Here is a 15,167-nt window from a genome sequence, read left to right on the forward strand (position 1 = left end):
CAGAGGATGTCCTCCAGAGGACGGACACACAAACACAAACACACGCAACACACAGCATGCACACAGATACACGGGCGTCCAATGAGGAGGAATTGTAATTGTGGGCTGCTATGCCGTTACTTTCAATGTCAGATTAAGTTCTGAACAAAAACATTTTGTATCTTTGCATTTAACCACATTTTTCACTTGTATCCGTCTTTTTAGATTTTATGGGGAATGGCTTGTGTAAATAAATGAATGTAGCTTAAGTTTTTTTTTTTTTTATCTCTTGTAAAGGTACAAAGTGTGGGTTTTGCAACCTTTCATGGGAAACGCGTGGGTGTTAAAATAGGGCTGCAACGATGAATTGAATATCTTGAATGATTCGATTAGAAAAAAATTGTCAAAATAGAATCTTAGCGTCGAAGCGTCGCAGGGAAAACTACACTCTCATTCATTGACACCCACGTCACTCACGCCCTGCATTTTAAGACCTACTTAGACCTATTTAAAGTGCTGACAAAGTGGTAGTGGTAAATTTAGGGCAATCGAGGTACATGATCACTATTTTGACCATTTGGTTAAAACTACAAGGCTCATTTTCAATATTACCTTAGTTAGCAACCTGGCTTCTAATTCGAGCTACCCTTAACTGTATGATGATATTGTCGGATTCTTGTTTTCTTTTCAGTTTCAACTTGTGGTGGGTAGAGTTCTGACTAGGAGCATATTTCATTGGATGTTGCTGACAAGAACATTTTGGGAAGCTTGCTCAACTGTATTTAAACGGCAATGGCGAAATCTAGCATGGCACTCAGCAGAGCAAAACAAAAAACAAACGCTCGTTTGGATAACAACCAATCTGTATCCACACCAACAAATATGTACAATTGGTACGAACACGTTCACAAAACATTTGTTTCACCTCCCACTTCCAACCTCTTTGTCATCAAGAGATGTCTTGAAATGAGTGAGCAGGCGTTATGAATCAAGATTCCTCCAGCTATCAGTCACTGAGCTTTGATAAAGCGTCGCCGCCGTTCATCTCGTTCAAGATGGCCTCCCACTACTACACGGTCTATCAAACTCTCTCTGAAAAGACGGCCCTCATGACGCCTCTTTATCTCGTGAATAAACAGGGATGATTGATGCGTCTTGCTGAACTGTAGTTTTTCCCCGTCTAATCCCTTTCTGGCCCACGACAGCAAACATTCCCAATTTACCCTATAAACTTCGTCTCAGATCTCGGCCCAAACCGTGGGAACGCAGTATTAAAAATCTGTTTGAATCCTTCGCTTTGCTGTTGATGGGTTTTGTTGAAAGAAAGTAGTCATTTTGTTATTAACTCTGGATAGAAGTTACGCGCCCGCCCACCCACCAGAGACACAACACCTGCCAGGATCTCAAGACCACCTCTTTCGGCTCCTTTCCGAGCAACAGGACCAACCTCATTTGGCTTTCTTTCTCTTTGGAGCCCATCTTTACTCTGACAAGAAGTCATAGCCAGGTTAAGATGAAAGCCAGAGAGGATTTGGTGAAGGTTTCTGGCAGGAGATCTTTGGCAGCTTGAAGAGATGGACAAAGTCCTCTCCAAATAACAATTGCACAAGAGCGTTTGAAAGTGTCCAATGAGGGGATGCTTTTGCCAGTTAAGAGGAATAACACGTGATGGATGTGTTACACGTCCAATTCGGGTTTCTGGTCTGGACTAGCAAAAAAATGATAGATGGTGTGTTTTACATCGCTAGTGGCCTCACTGGCATCTGTAACTTCCAAACCGAAACCGCTGCGTTCTTGTCTGTTTTTACACCCTTGTGATCTTGTGAAATGTCATTAGTCCAAGAAACCGAGAATGCACGCAATAGCCGGATGTTGTTCTTGTCAGCTAGCTTAAACCAAGGAAGCATCGGTTGGATACTTGTCAAGGCTTGGCTGGGAATATCCCAAATCCCAAGATGTATTTTGTGCTGCTATCATGGAAGTACGTCGGTGTTTAAGTTAACAAGAATGCAGCTATTCTAATTTACAAAGAAACTCACGTTCTTGGGAAGAATGTTCTTGCATCCGTTCGTAGGAAGACCGTACTTGCCGAGTTCTTGACCGTTCTTCATATCGTCCGATTATTTATTGAGCACCAGGGTTTCCTTGATTGCAACTTTGGAAGGATATTTTTCCCCAAAATATCTGAACTCAGGACGGCGCGGTGTCTGACTGGTTAGCACGTCCGCCTCCCAGTACAGCGCACGTGAGATTGAGTCCGGGCTTCGGCCTTCCTGGGTGGAGTTTGCGTGGGTTTTCTCCGGGTACTCCGGTTTCCTCTCACATTCCAAAGACATGCATGGCAGGTTAATTGAGCAATCCAAATTGTCCACAGGTATGATTGTGAGTGTGGGTGGTGGTTGTTCATCACCTTGTGCCCTGCAATTGGCTGGCAACCAGTTCAGGGTGTACCCTGCCTTCTGCCCAAAGCCAGCTGAGAGGTTCAGTTGATAGTAGTCCCTCTTGAAGCTTAGCTTTTGCGTCCAAGTTGCCAAAATGAGTCCGCATAGTCTTGACATTTGTTTCTATCACTGTTGATGCACTTTTTGTGTGAACGTACTGATGTTGGAAGCACACTACTGAAGTAGTCCGGGCAATGAAGCCCCAGTGGTACTGTTGAAGATGATGGTGTCTGACAGTGTCTCTTTTTTTTGCCTTCTGTAGTTAAGCTGCCACAACAGATGGTGTATTTCTCGAGTCTGTCCAAGAACAAAACTTTTTAGAAAAGGGGAGCCACTTTCAATAAAGCTTGAAAGGGGATTGTGTCGTGGACTGTCAAGTCGTATCCATTTGCGGCCAAAACAGGTCAACAAGTAAGAGTTAGCAAAAACCCCATTCATACTGGTCAGTCCAGGTAGTACCAAATCTTAAAGTCGACTCGCAAATTTGTCAGCTTCAACACTCGTGTGTTGAAGGCAATCATCTTTAACATTGCAGTTGATTTTTAGGATTATGAACTTAGTCTTTAATGCCTTTTATGTTTTGACGGGGAAAAAAAAAATCTCAGCAGGTCTACTAAGCACTCCAATCATGCTTTTGTCTGCTGCACATGATGCTCGCCGATCCCACAGGGGACACTGACAACCATGATGTACAGCCCTTGCCCTCGGAATTAATGCAACAGATCCATTAGAAAAATGGAATGACAGAGTTGATGTAAGATGCGGCCGATCATAAATAGCATGGAAAATTGCTTATCGGAAAAACCGTCATCTGTGCTTGTTTGGGGGTATTTATGACGGCAGGATGCTCAAGGAAGGGGACTAATGCTGAGATGGAACTTTGACACACTTGACATAAATTGTAGCACAATTGGTAATTAGCCTTTTTTCTGTATTCTTGTATCAGGGGATAGTTCAAATAGCATTTTGCGTATGCTTTGTGTGGTATTTTAACAGCTAGTATGCTAATCCTGCACTACAATTACAAGACTACGGCAATGATGTGAGTTGCATTTAAAGTCGATAACGTCTTATGATGTCTCTGCTAATTCCATTTCCTCTTGTAGTGTCAAATCAAAATGAACTCCCTTCAGACAACAGCACATTTTTACTTGTCAAACGTGGTTATATTTGCAATTAGCATATGTACTTTTCGCTCATGTCAGCCGGCCGCAGCCGAGCATTTAAAGCGCTACGGGCACTTGCGTCATCGTTGCATCATTGACAGTGGGCTTCAAATGCATTTCCTCACCCCTTCCTAAGTTTTTTTTATGTTAATTCACTTTGACCCTAAGGCTCATAAAGGAACTTGTGTTAATTGCAAAGAGCGCACCTTGAGGCACCAGCATTCGGTCGTCATAAAACTGAAGCACATGCTTCAGTGCTTGTCATGCGAATGGTCTCAAAGTGGTCATGCAATATACCTATTAGCAGCGTGAACGAATAATCCATCATCAACCATGCGAAAAACTTAAATGGTATCAAGTTAGCATGAGCTCACAGCTAATGGTCGATAGCCGATTAGCCTACATGGCTAAGTCGGCTATTTTAATTGGTTCAGCCTAGAGAGATTTTGATCAAAGCTTTTTGCAAGAGGTATAACAAGTTGTTAAGTTTAAAGACAACATTTCATTGCACAAATACTGGTATGCCTTATTGGAGTAACTCACTTTGCCCTAAATGTAGAAAGGAACCATAATTGCTTACCACCCACTTAGGCTAAAATAATATTATTGACCTATAGAATAAAAAAAAAATGCATGACACATGATAAAAAAAATGAATGTAAAGAAGTACTAAATTGTAATAATGACTAAATAATGGAATGGAATGAGTGGCCATTTTGAAAAATTCCGTTAATCAGCAAACAAAGACATTATTAACAAATAGTCATTATAATGATATTATTTATATTAGATTTAAAAAAAATACTGAAACAGCTAAAAGTTGAATATAATAAAATTAATGTAGTCTTTGATCAAATATTATTCACTATGATGAAATATACTAATACGCTTTAATTACTACAGTCATTTATTTATGTGCTAATTTTTTTTTTATTTGCAGGCACTTCAATGAATGCACTACATATAAATATTTAAGCCTTTTAGATCATCACTTTTTCATTTCATCTTTCACTTCATATCCCACATAAACATGCCTTTGAGTATTTATATTTCTTATTTATAGCATCTTGAACCTTATGTCTCAGTGATCTGCCTGCTTGACAGCTGCTACCTTGTCGTCATTAGTTCGGTGATGCTGGCTGCATCCCTCCGCCAATATGCTCTACCGAGATAACACGATTTGCATTCTGTGTTCGATGCATTGCTATTGAGCATCTGTGGATTCAGGAAACGATGCATTAGCAGAAAAACAAGATCCTCCGTTATCAGTATCACATGCTAACACAGAGCATAATCGAATCAAGCGTTTCCCGTCCTCTATTATAAATACTGTACATGGTTTGTGACTGAATAAGTGAATTAGGCGTTTATTTGGAGTGAGACAAAATGTTATAAATAAAAAGTGCTTGAACAAGACGGTGTACAATAAATCAATAGGACAGATGGCCAAGTAATGAGAAGAAGCTAAGAAAGTGAGTGCTAGTTGTAGGCTGTACTCTCCTGTGGCCTCCGCATTACCTTTAAAGAGATTAGCATCACGCTCAGTCACAGCCGATGGAAGAGGAAGGCCCCGGCGAGCCAGCTATCAGCCGCCACACACACTCACTCACTTAGCATAATGGAACCTGCATGAAATTGAAGCTCCACGGATTAAAAAAAAAAAAAAAGAAGAAGAAAAAAAGAAGGCCATTAACCAAGATGAAATGATTTGGAGTGATGGTAAAATGAAATCATGGAGCATTGAGAGGAATTTACAGTAGAATGCTTTATCATGTGGCGGTTTATGAGATGACGCAGTATTTCGTGCCTCGTGCGTCTTCTTTGTGGTCGCATGAACTTTGAACTGACGATGAGCTGATGCTTCCCGCCTGTTCCTCTGTGCCTGGTGCTTAGAATTATTTTTAAAAGTGGGAGCATAATACGCTCTAAAGCAGCGGCTCACAACCACCGGCCTTCTATGACCTCCTTAGACCGAAAGGCTCCAGCAATACTAATGAGTAAAATCGGTTAAAACAAATGGATGGATGGTTGAAACCCAGCTCTGTATTAAATATAAAAAAATCATGGATCTGGTTGGAAACTGAGCTTTAAGGGCACAGATGCTTTTGTGTGGGATGTTTACATCTGTACACATCCTTGCTGTTTGGACTCCAAGTCAATGACCAGCATGACAAAGTTTCAATTTTTGCCCCAAACTTTTCTCAAACCTGCAGAAAAAAAAGAATGAAAAAAAAAATCAAATAGTAAGCATCTCTTACATTATCGACTCAGAGACCTTTCTCATTTGCAGCCTGTCGAGGAAACAACAGGAGGCTGTAAATATCCATCTCACTCTTCTATTGTTTTATTGATTCCTCATCGTCTTCTATTTAAGTCAAAACCACCCGAGGAGCGCATGCTATCATCCTTTGTTACTTCTTCGCGATAACATTTCTGCAGCACCTTAAAAAGAAAGAATGCATGCATGAGTCCTCTTTTGTCTGCAAGATATTACACAAAAAAAGCATTTTAAGGCTCATGCATTTTAGATTAGTGAAAACTTAACTAAGGACAGAAATGGATTTTTCTGTTGTATGGCAGAAAAAAGATGGGTCCCTGGCAGAGTTGTTATAGTTTGGGAATTTTCATTTTAGTTAGTTTTTATTTTATTTTTTATTTTTTAAATGTAGTTAGTTTTGATTCATTTTCAGGGCAGTTCTGTTAGTTTTTATTAGTTGTAGTTATTTACAAAATGTTTAGTTTTAATTAATTTCAGTATTAGTTTTCGTTTTTATTATTATGTGTATTACTTGTGTGCAGAAGTGGTAAATCCAGGTCCAGAAAGTAAAAACCCTGCCACAGTTTGGCTTCAGCCATTGATGCTAGCTAGCTAGATAGCTCCCTAGCAGGTAAACAATCACCATGGGAGCTAGCTAACTAGCACCTGGGGTTAAATTTTTACTTTCTGGACCTGGATTTGCCACCTCTGCTTGTGCGCAATATTTAATAAACACCATGGTAAAATAAAAAAAGTAACTAATTTCTTACCTAGCGTTGCATTTCATTGTCGCCATCTGAAGGTGCTTTTCTATTGGCTGCTAGATTACATCACTTCTGTGTGACACTTCCACACATCCTTATTACGGTTAAATAAATATACTTAAAATCACAATTGAAATCATCCCCAAAGGTGCATTAAATTAAATACCAAAGACTACAACGAAGGGCATTTTTGCTATAATTATAGTTAGTTTTGTAAGCATAAAATGTATTTTGAGTTAGTTTTCGCTTTTTAAAAAGCATTTTCGTTTTTATTTCATTTAGTTAGCAAAATTGTTGATTTATTTATTTTAGTTTTCGTTTTTTTTTACCTTGGTCCCTGGAGTGCCTGCCCACCTAACAAGTGTGAAATTAGATGACCAAGTAAATCTTTTATCAACCTACTTTTTAAAATGTACTTCAGCATCACTGTTATTAAACATCCATCCATCCATCCATTTTCTGTACCGCTTGTCCTCACAAGGGTTGCGGGGGTTGCTGGAGCCTATTCCAGCTGGCTTCGGGCAGTAGGCGGGGTATACCCTGAACTGGTTGCCAGCCAATCGCAGGGCACACAGAGACAAACAACCATACTCACAATCACACCTATGGACAATTTGGAGTGTCCAATTCACCTGCCATGCATGTTTTTGGAATGTGGGAGGAAACCGGAGTACCCGGAGAAAACCCACGCAAGCACGGGGAGAACATGCAAACTCCACCCAGGAAGGCCGAAGCCCGGACTTGATCTCACAACCTTTGCACTGGGAGGCGGACGTGCTAACCAGTCAGCCACCGTGCCGCTGTTATTAAACAGTGGGGCTAATTTACATAATAACCATCCCCACGTTACGTTTCTCTGCCCATAACTGACTTTTGATAGATGCAGAGATTAGCGTTAGCTAACAGTGTTAGCTTGTGATAGGTGGCATGTACTTGTTGCTTAGTGAGGTTGTTGAGACTGTCAACGCCGCTTAAATGCTTGCCTATTCATTCATAGTAACAAAAAATGTATCTGCCATTGGCCGGGCTATACAATCACTTGCTTGAGACAAGGCCACACCCTCAAAATAGGCTAATCTTAGCAAGACCAAAAATAGTGTGCGGTTACTGTGGTAAGAGTCCTATACTTTTTTTATCCTTGGGGTATTTTGACAAAAGCATGTGACAGACATGTTAGTAAGAACTGTCTGAAAATGGTTGGACCCTTTAAACCCAAGTGATCTGAACTCGGATTTCACAGCTGGAAGTAGCGTCACCTGAGGGGAGCGCCGCCACGGTCTGCCTTGAAGGGAGTTTCCCAATGAAATTCACCTTGTCGCGTGTGACAGCTTCAACATCCCCCGCCGCCTCTCCACAGGGAGGCGCGGTGTAAGTGGCATTTAGCGCGGTGACATTCTGCTGATGTTTCTTCTTCTCCACTGCACCTGGCGCTCTTTGGACAAGGAGCTGAACTGTGAACTCGAGGCGTCGGGCGAGACAGAAATTCGGATCAAATGACACTTTGAAAAAGCCACGTGCAACCGAGCGTGTCCTTATCCGCGACGTATCTGGCCACACTTTTCAGATTCTATCAGCATGAGCGGGCCGTGACATTCAAATGTGAAACTTGTTTTTTTTTTTTTTTATGAAAGGGTTGAAGCTTTCGAAAATACACCTCACACATTTTGGGATAAACTGGTGATGGAGAAAAGTTAGAAAGTTGAACTGAAGATAGACGTCAGCACTGTGAGAGATAATAGATGGATACAGATGCTCCTTTGCATGCTTCAGCAGCCTAGTTGCTTCTTGACCTATTTTTAATCTTTTTTTTTCCTCTTCTTTTTTGAGAGAGCTCAGTATTGTTCATTCGGTAATTTTACCGATTCGACATGTCATCATCATTGCTCTCTCTCGTTTTATTTTTTATTTATTTTGTATGTGCATGTGTGCGTGCGTACTCATTAGTTCACCTAAAACCTATTAAAAATCCCATACCGTTCACCTAAACCAAATACTTCAAAATCCAGCTAGAGTCGTGAGGTTGTCAGGAGACCCGAGGAAGGATCAAAGAAAAGAAAGGAAAGTGAAATCCAGCACCGACCAGACAGACATTACCTACTACCCACCGGGTTACCAACCAGAGTCTTTCACCAACCCCAGAAACATCTAAATTCCAACCAATTAGGGAGACCTCAAGAGACCAAAGGAGAGACTGAGGAAAGGAATGAAGGATAGATGAAGCAGAGCGAGATCCACAGACATCAGCTTCCACCGATTCAGCGAACAGAGGAAGAAGCAGATTGTGTTTCGACCTATTTTTAATCTTAAATTACAAGCAGTGCAGGTTTTTATGCTTGATGGTGTGATGTCAGTGCGCATTTGAGATATTTCTCACACGCCACTCTCCCACTAGTCTCCTTTGTCCAAATGCCTCAAAGCATCCCACTGGTTTATCAGTTTAATGATTAAAACGCACGGATTCATGCACAGACTGAATGTCGTTAACATCCCAGAGGCGACGTTATTAAGACAACGGCTTATCTCTACACTGTGAATGTCTTTTTTTGTGAGGCTGCTATTTGGCAAAGTTGGCGCTGTGCCTCTGATCTCTTGTTCCTTGTGCTTCCCTTGAGCCTTTTTTGGCTTGCTTCCACAATCAATCCATCAGCCCTTAAAAGGGAGACGTCCATGCATCAGAGGCCTCTGTTTCAATAAATGGCCCGACAGCGACGGGGCGCCTCATTCATGCCCACTTCATTGTCTTTTAATAATCAAAACCATGATGGATTATCTTGGTACTGATATTGAGTTGAAAGCAAGGAATCTGAGAGAGGATGTGTGTCAGTGTACTGTAGTTTGGATTCGGGTTCATGCAGCTTCCTCTTGAGGCAAGGCGCCTCGGTTCGAGCTCTTCCGGCGTCTCTTCTCTTGGATTCATCAAGCAAGACTGACAAGTGAAAAAAAGCCTTGGCTCCGTTGGGGAGCCTTGATGCTTGGATGTGTTCCATGTTGGTGGATCAGTGCCTTAAAGTCTCGACTGTTCTATGCAATCTTTTCTGCTTGATCTTTTCTTTTTCTGCTCTGGCCCTATTCAGGTTTCACATTAACATGCAAGTCGGGCGATGGGATCAGTAAGTTGACAGCTTTGGGTAAATTTTATCAGAGCATCAGGAGGAGCTTGGGGTTCAGTATCTTGCACTAGGATATGTCAACGTGGTCACAATGGCATGGGATCAAACCCACAACCTCTAGGTTGGGAGACGACCACTCTACCACTGAGCCACGCTGACCATTATTATTCATTGAAACTTAAGGACAGATCTGAAAAATGCGGTATTCTGCAGTTTGACAACCAGAAAACAAAAATCCCTTCTTTGCTGTAACTGACCAGCAACTCGACCGTGATTGGCCGATGACCAGTTTGTGATGTACAGGCAACCGATATATGGTTGACTACTGAATTGTCTGTGACCGAGTAACAACCAGTCTGCTATGTCCTCCCAATTGGAGATTAGAGACCACACTATAGGATTAATTGGTGACTAGTTTGCAATTCACTGGCAACCAATCTGATGAACTAGCAAAAAATCTGCAACTGACTAGTGATCAGTCTGTAAATGACTGGCGAACAGTTTGTGAATGACTGATGAGAAATCCAAGCTGTAAGTTAGCTGGGAGAAACTAAACCTGAGGGTATATATAAGACTTCTGGAAACTCTAAAGTGGGAGAAAATGTATCAATTGAAGTTTGTTTACTTTTATTGCATGTCAAATGTTGCTACGTAAGCACTCACGAGCTACGACTTATGATTGAAGTCAGTAATGTACATTTCAAACGCTTGCCAACAGTCAAACAAATCAAGAAGAATACGACTCAGAATGCTTACACCACAAAATTAACATGCTTTTCTTATTATTTATGCCTATAACTCAAAGAAAGAGATAAAGATGGCTATTTATACGCAACAACTCAAGCCAAGTCATGAATGCATCGCTTGTTTGAAGACATGTCCGGAAGGAGGCTCTACATGACTTGACAAAACTTGAGAAATCTGGTTCTGATTCGGTCTTAATCAGTCGCGTAATGGAGGCCTACGTTTATACAAACAACATCTCTCTCCTTATTTCACACCTGATAGTACAGGTGTCACCTGTGCTTGGTTGCGTATGTCCTATTTTTATACAGGAACCAAACTTTAATAAAGTGTTTTGCTCTTCATGAAAATGTCACACACACAGCAAAAACAAGAGCACAACCCGTCATCTAAAATCACTTTCGCTCACAACCAGGTGGCATATGCAGGGACCATGCATTTGTGTGAGGACTTAATGCACCTCTTAATACCACTACAATCACGTCACAATCAAGGTTGAAATCTGATTGGACGAATAATTACTACTGAAAAAACACTAATATGCAACAAATATTAGAATTTAGGATGTTAACGTCTGAAGGAAAACGTATAAACCTTGAGCAACTGCTTTTATTTACATCCAAAAAGTGCTCTTTTTCACAAAAATGAACTTTTCTACCTGTCCAAACAGTAGCTTTTCCTCAGATGGGCCCCACATTTCATTCATGTCTCGCGACCATATTGCTACTAAGACGGCCCCTCCCTGCGGCGCTCCTGTCATCTGCGCACGTCATCCCGCCTGCCAAATATAAACACAGGCACGCCGCCCTCGTATCAAAGCTGTCATACGGCATTTACGAGAAGCCGCCACTTAACTATAAATATGGAACACTTCCTCTTCTTATACGCCTGGCTGCGATGAAGAAAAAACACTTATATACTCACATGTCTCTGTTGTCATCAGTGGTTAAAAAGCATGTCCGACAACGTTTCAATCACATTTCCCCAACGTAAATATTTTAGTCGAAATGTCCTTATCCAACCAATTTCCCCCTTTAAATCTACAGAAAGTGATGCATAGTAATGAGGTTTGCATCGGAAGTGACGTGCGCCCTCTCATAAGAAGTCTTCACAAGATGATGTACGATTTTTCACTATTAAGAGTAGAAAAGCTTTTTTTTAGTTTGTTGGTTTGTTAGTTGGAGTGTCACGTTTGATACTGTGCAAAAATGCTATGGTCACGTCTTTGCCTTCTGGTGTCATTCTCTATAAATAGGGTGCTAACAAATACAAACAAAACAGACAAACACACAAGAATAAACAAGAAAACATCTTTTATTAGAAGATTTTTTTTTAATGTTGCTGTTAGTATCACGAAAGAACCCCCGCACCGAGAATGAAAAATGGTATACTCCTATTTCCTTGTGGCTGTGCTAGCTAACTAGCAACAAAATGGCGGTTCACACATTTTTCACTTTTGTTAGAGGATTTTTTTTTTTTTTACTGGTTTAATCATGATTGTACTATTCCCACCTACATAGAATAAAAAAAGGTATGGTCCTGTCATCTTACATCATTTTCCATGAACCAGGATGTAGCTAGCTAACAAAAGGATGATCAAACAAACTGAAATACTTAAAAAATGGTATGACCCTCTCATCTTAAACCATTTTTTATAAGCCAGGATAGAGATAGCTAACAAAATGATGATCAAACAAGCTCAAAAATAAAAAAAGAAGCAGTGATTGACAGATGTGCTACCCTGCTCTAGCTAACTCTTTCAAGTACTAAAAAAATAATAATTTGTAGCCATAAAGTCAAAATGCATAGCTTTTTTTTCATTCTAAATACTCCATTTACTCGACGAGCACCTAAACGTGTGATGGTATTTCCTTCCTTTTCCCAATTATAACGGCCGACCTTGACAAATGTTTGCAGCCTTAGCACTCATCAGCAAACATGTCCACATTAGCGTATTAGCAACCAAAACATCATCAGGCTTCGTAATGTGTTCACTGTCAAAGCCCGGGCGCTCGTTTGTTTTGGTTGCCCTCACGGGATGTACACGCATGTCGATGTAGTTATTCCGTGGAAAGCTCATGAGACTTGGTCCAAGATTGATTCTAGGGTTTTTACTACCTGTTGGCGGCCTCCTGTCAGCAATTATCTTGATTAACACTCCCTACACACACACACTTGTTTTCTCCTTCATACACATTTGCTCTCAGAATGCCACCTACTTAGTTATAGTAGCTGCGGTTGAATGTGGTAGTGTGCCTTTAAAGCCCCAAAAGTCCCAAAGAAGGGCTTCTTTTTTTTGGTTCCTTTATATGGATAAAGGAAATCTTCTACTTCCACCTGTGGCGTTTGGGTAATTTACTGCCACACGTGCAGTCCTTGAGTCCTGATGTTCTGAGGGTGTGCGCTACAGTAGCTTTTCAGACCCAAGATTTAAGCACACAAGGAAGCAATTTCTCCTCCAGAAGAGCCAGTGTGGGTCTCGCTATTACTCATGCGGTGATGAAAGCGGCCTTTGAGTTTCAATTGAAGCCATTTAGTGCATCACAGTCTTTTTTTTTTGTTTTGGAATCCAACACATCCCATCGGTGCAGATGGAAGATGAATGCTGATTAATCTCTTAGCATTGCTGTTACGTCAAAGTCAATAACATATGGAAGAAGCAGATTTCGCAGTTGCGCCTTTATTTTTGCAGTGATCAAGATCCCATCTGGAAATACCAGTACTATTATTTACAGTATATCACAGAGGGAGATGCGCCAGCTGTCTGGCAATACTGTGCCACTTGCCACTCATCAATCAGTCAATTATGTCAGAGTTTACAGGTCAAAGTTCAATAAAGAGAGGGGGAAAAAAACTTTCAGACCTTTGTAGAAGTTTGGAGATCTTTTTGTCATGTCCAAATTTGATGTCATCACAAGTAATCGTAGTTTGGAGATCTTCTTGAATCATGTTATTATGCCAAGTCCAAATTTTATGAGAACACACATACACACGCACATATTCACGCACACACAAAATAAATATATATTTTTTTTTTAAAGAGCAATGATGATGACATGATGAAAAAAATGTGAGAAAAAAAAATCATGACATCACAAGTAACTATTTAAAATACCAAAAATAAATAAAAATTTGCAAATTTTTCAGAGGAAAAAAATCGCAATATTACGAGAAAATTAATTCGATTACCACTTTATTGGCACAACTTTTTGCAACAACTTTTTTGGTTATACCATGCATGATATTGTTGTCATTTTACAACTATACTACTTTTTACAGTAATTGAATAAAAATGTATTTTATGTGAGAAAAAAAAACTCACTTACGCAAGAAATAAGTGTGTATATTTTGAGAACAAATTCATATAACGTCATCATTTTTATGCTAATATTCCATTCTCACAACTTTATTCTTGTACCTTGTACGGCTTTTATTCCTCAGTGCCCCCCCCCCCCTGGTAAATCAGATACAAATGCAGCTCTATGATATATGAAAAATCCAAGGGGGAACCAGATTACTTTACTGTTTAGTTGGTGTGAGAGGAAGAGGAGCAGGAGGAAAGGAGACGAAGCTGGTCTCCAGGCTTTCCAATGCTTTGCCATTCTCCTCAGTGTGAAAGTGATCCTCTGTGTGAATAGTGTTTTCATTCCTCTCCACAATGAGATTCACAGGAGCATGAAGGCAAGGAAGGAGAGAGAGAGAGAGACAGAGAGAGAGACATTGCAAAGTAGAAGTAAATCCCCAGCCTCTCTCTCTTTCCCTCTCTTCTTCCTGCCTTTAGTGAAGGATAATACGTGTTGGAATAAACAACTTGTGAAGTAAATTTAAAGGGACTGTTTTATTCAATTCCTCATCCCAGAAGCATCCTCTGCATTTCCAGCAAGGTCTGAAAGAGCGTGATGCAAATGAAACGCTCGCTTCTTGATTAGATCACTAACGCAATAATTGTCGCGTTTGATTTATGGCTGTAATCTGTTGCCATAAACGACGGGAGGAGTCGGCGTGGCATGTCTAGGAGCATACAGATGTGCATTACATATGAAATTGCATTAGGGAATGAGCTTGTTGAGGACATAGTGTTTTTGTAATCACGTAAAACATCTCAGATAATTCAGGAAATGCGACAACACCGCAGCATTTTTGTTCAGTTCTGTTCTAAAAAAATAAATTTCTTGTCAACAAACAACAAACTATCTGTCAGCAATGCACTTGGAGGCAATAAGTGTGTTTTCATTATCCATATTGCTTGTTGAGATGATGATTGATTCTTGTTGCGTGAGAGAATTAAAGTAAAATTAAAATGAAAAATTCTTGACAACAATATGTTCTATGTAGCACCACTAGTCTAAAGATGGTATTCTGGTTCATATTGCATTAGTGGAATATGAGTTAAGTAGCAAAATCCAGCCATTTTTATCAATATATTAGAAGGCGGCCATTTTGAAAATGACATCACAGTTGCTCAGGTCTCAGTTAACAACCAATCACAGCTCAGCTTCAGAAAACAAGTGAGCTGTGATTGGTCGCTGCCTGAGCCCTGAGCAACTGTGACGTCATCTTCAGTCGACAGCAAGTGGCAAAATGGCCGCCCCCTGAGATGGATAAAAACGGCTGGATTTTGCTTCATGACTCATATTCCACAAATGTAATATTAATCAGAATGTCATGTTTAGACTAGTGAGGTCACATAGAACATATTATTGTCA

At 40.4% G+C, this 15,167-nt stretch overlaps 1 protein-coding gene across 4 annotated transcripts in view; it reads left to right on the forward strand.

Moving 5' to 3' along the window:
- Positions 1–15,167, forward strand: part of sema6a (sema domain, transmembrane domain (TM), and cytoplasmic domain, (semaphorin) 6A) — a 134,523-nt gene that overhangs the window by 38,607 nt on the left and 80,749 nt on the right. The gene's annotated exons all lie outside the window — the stretch shown is intronic.

Source organism: Leptonotus elevatus, chromosome 5 (assembly GCF_054856555.1).
Source record: "Leptonotus elevatus isolate MCC_2025b chromosome 5, RoL_Lele_1.0, whole genome shotgun sequence".
In the NCBI taxonomy this organism is placed as follows: domain Eukaryota; kingdom Metazoa; phylum Chordata; class Actinopteri; order Syngnathiformes; family Syngnathidae; genus Leptonotus; species Leptonotus elevatus.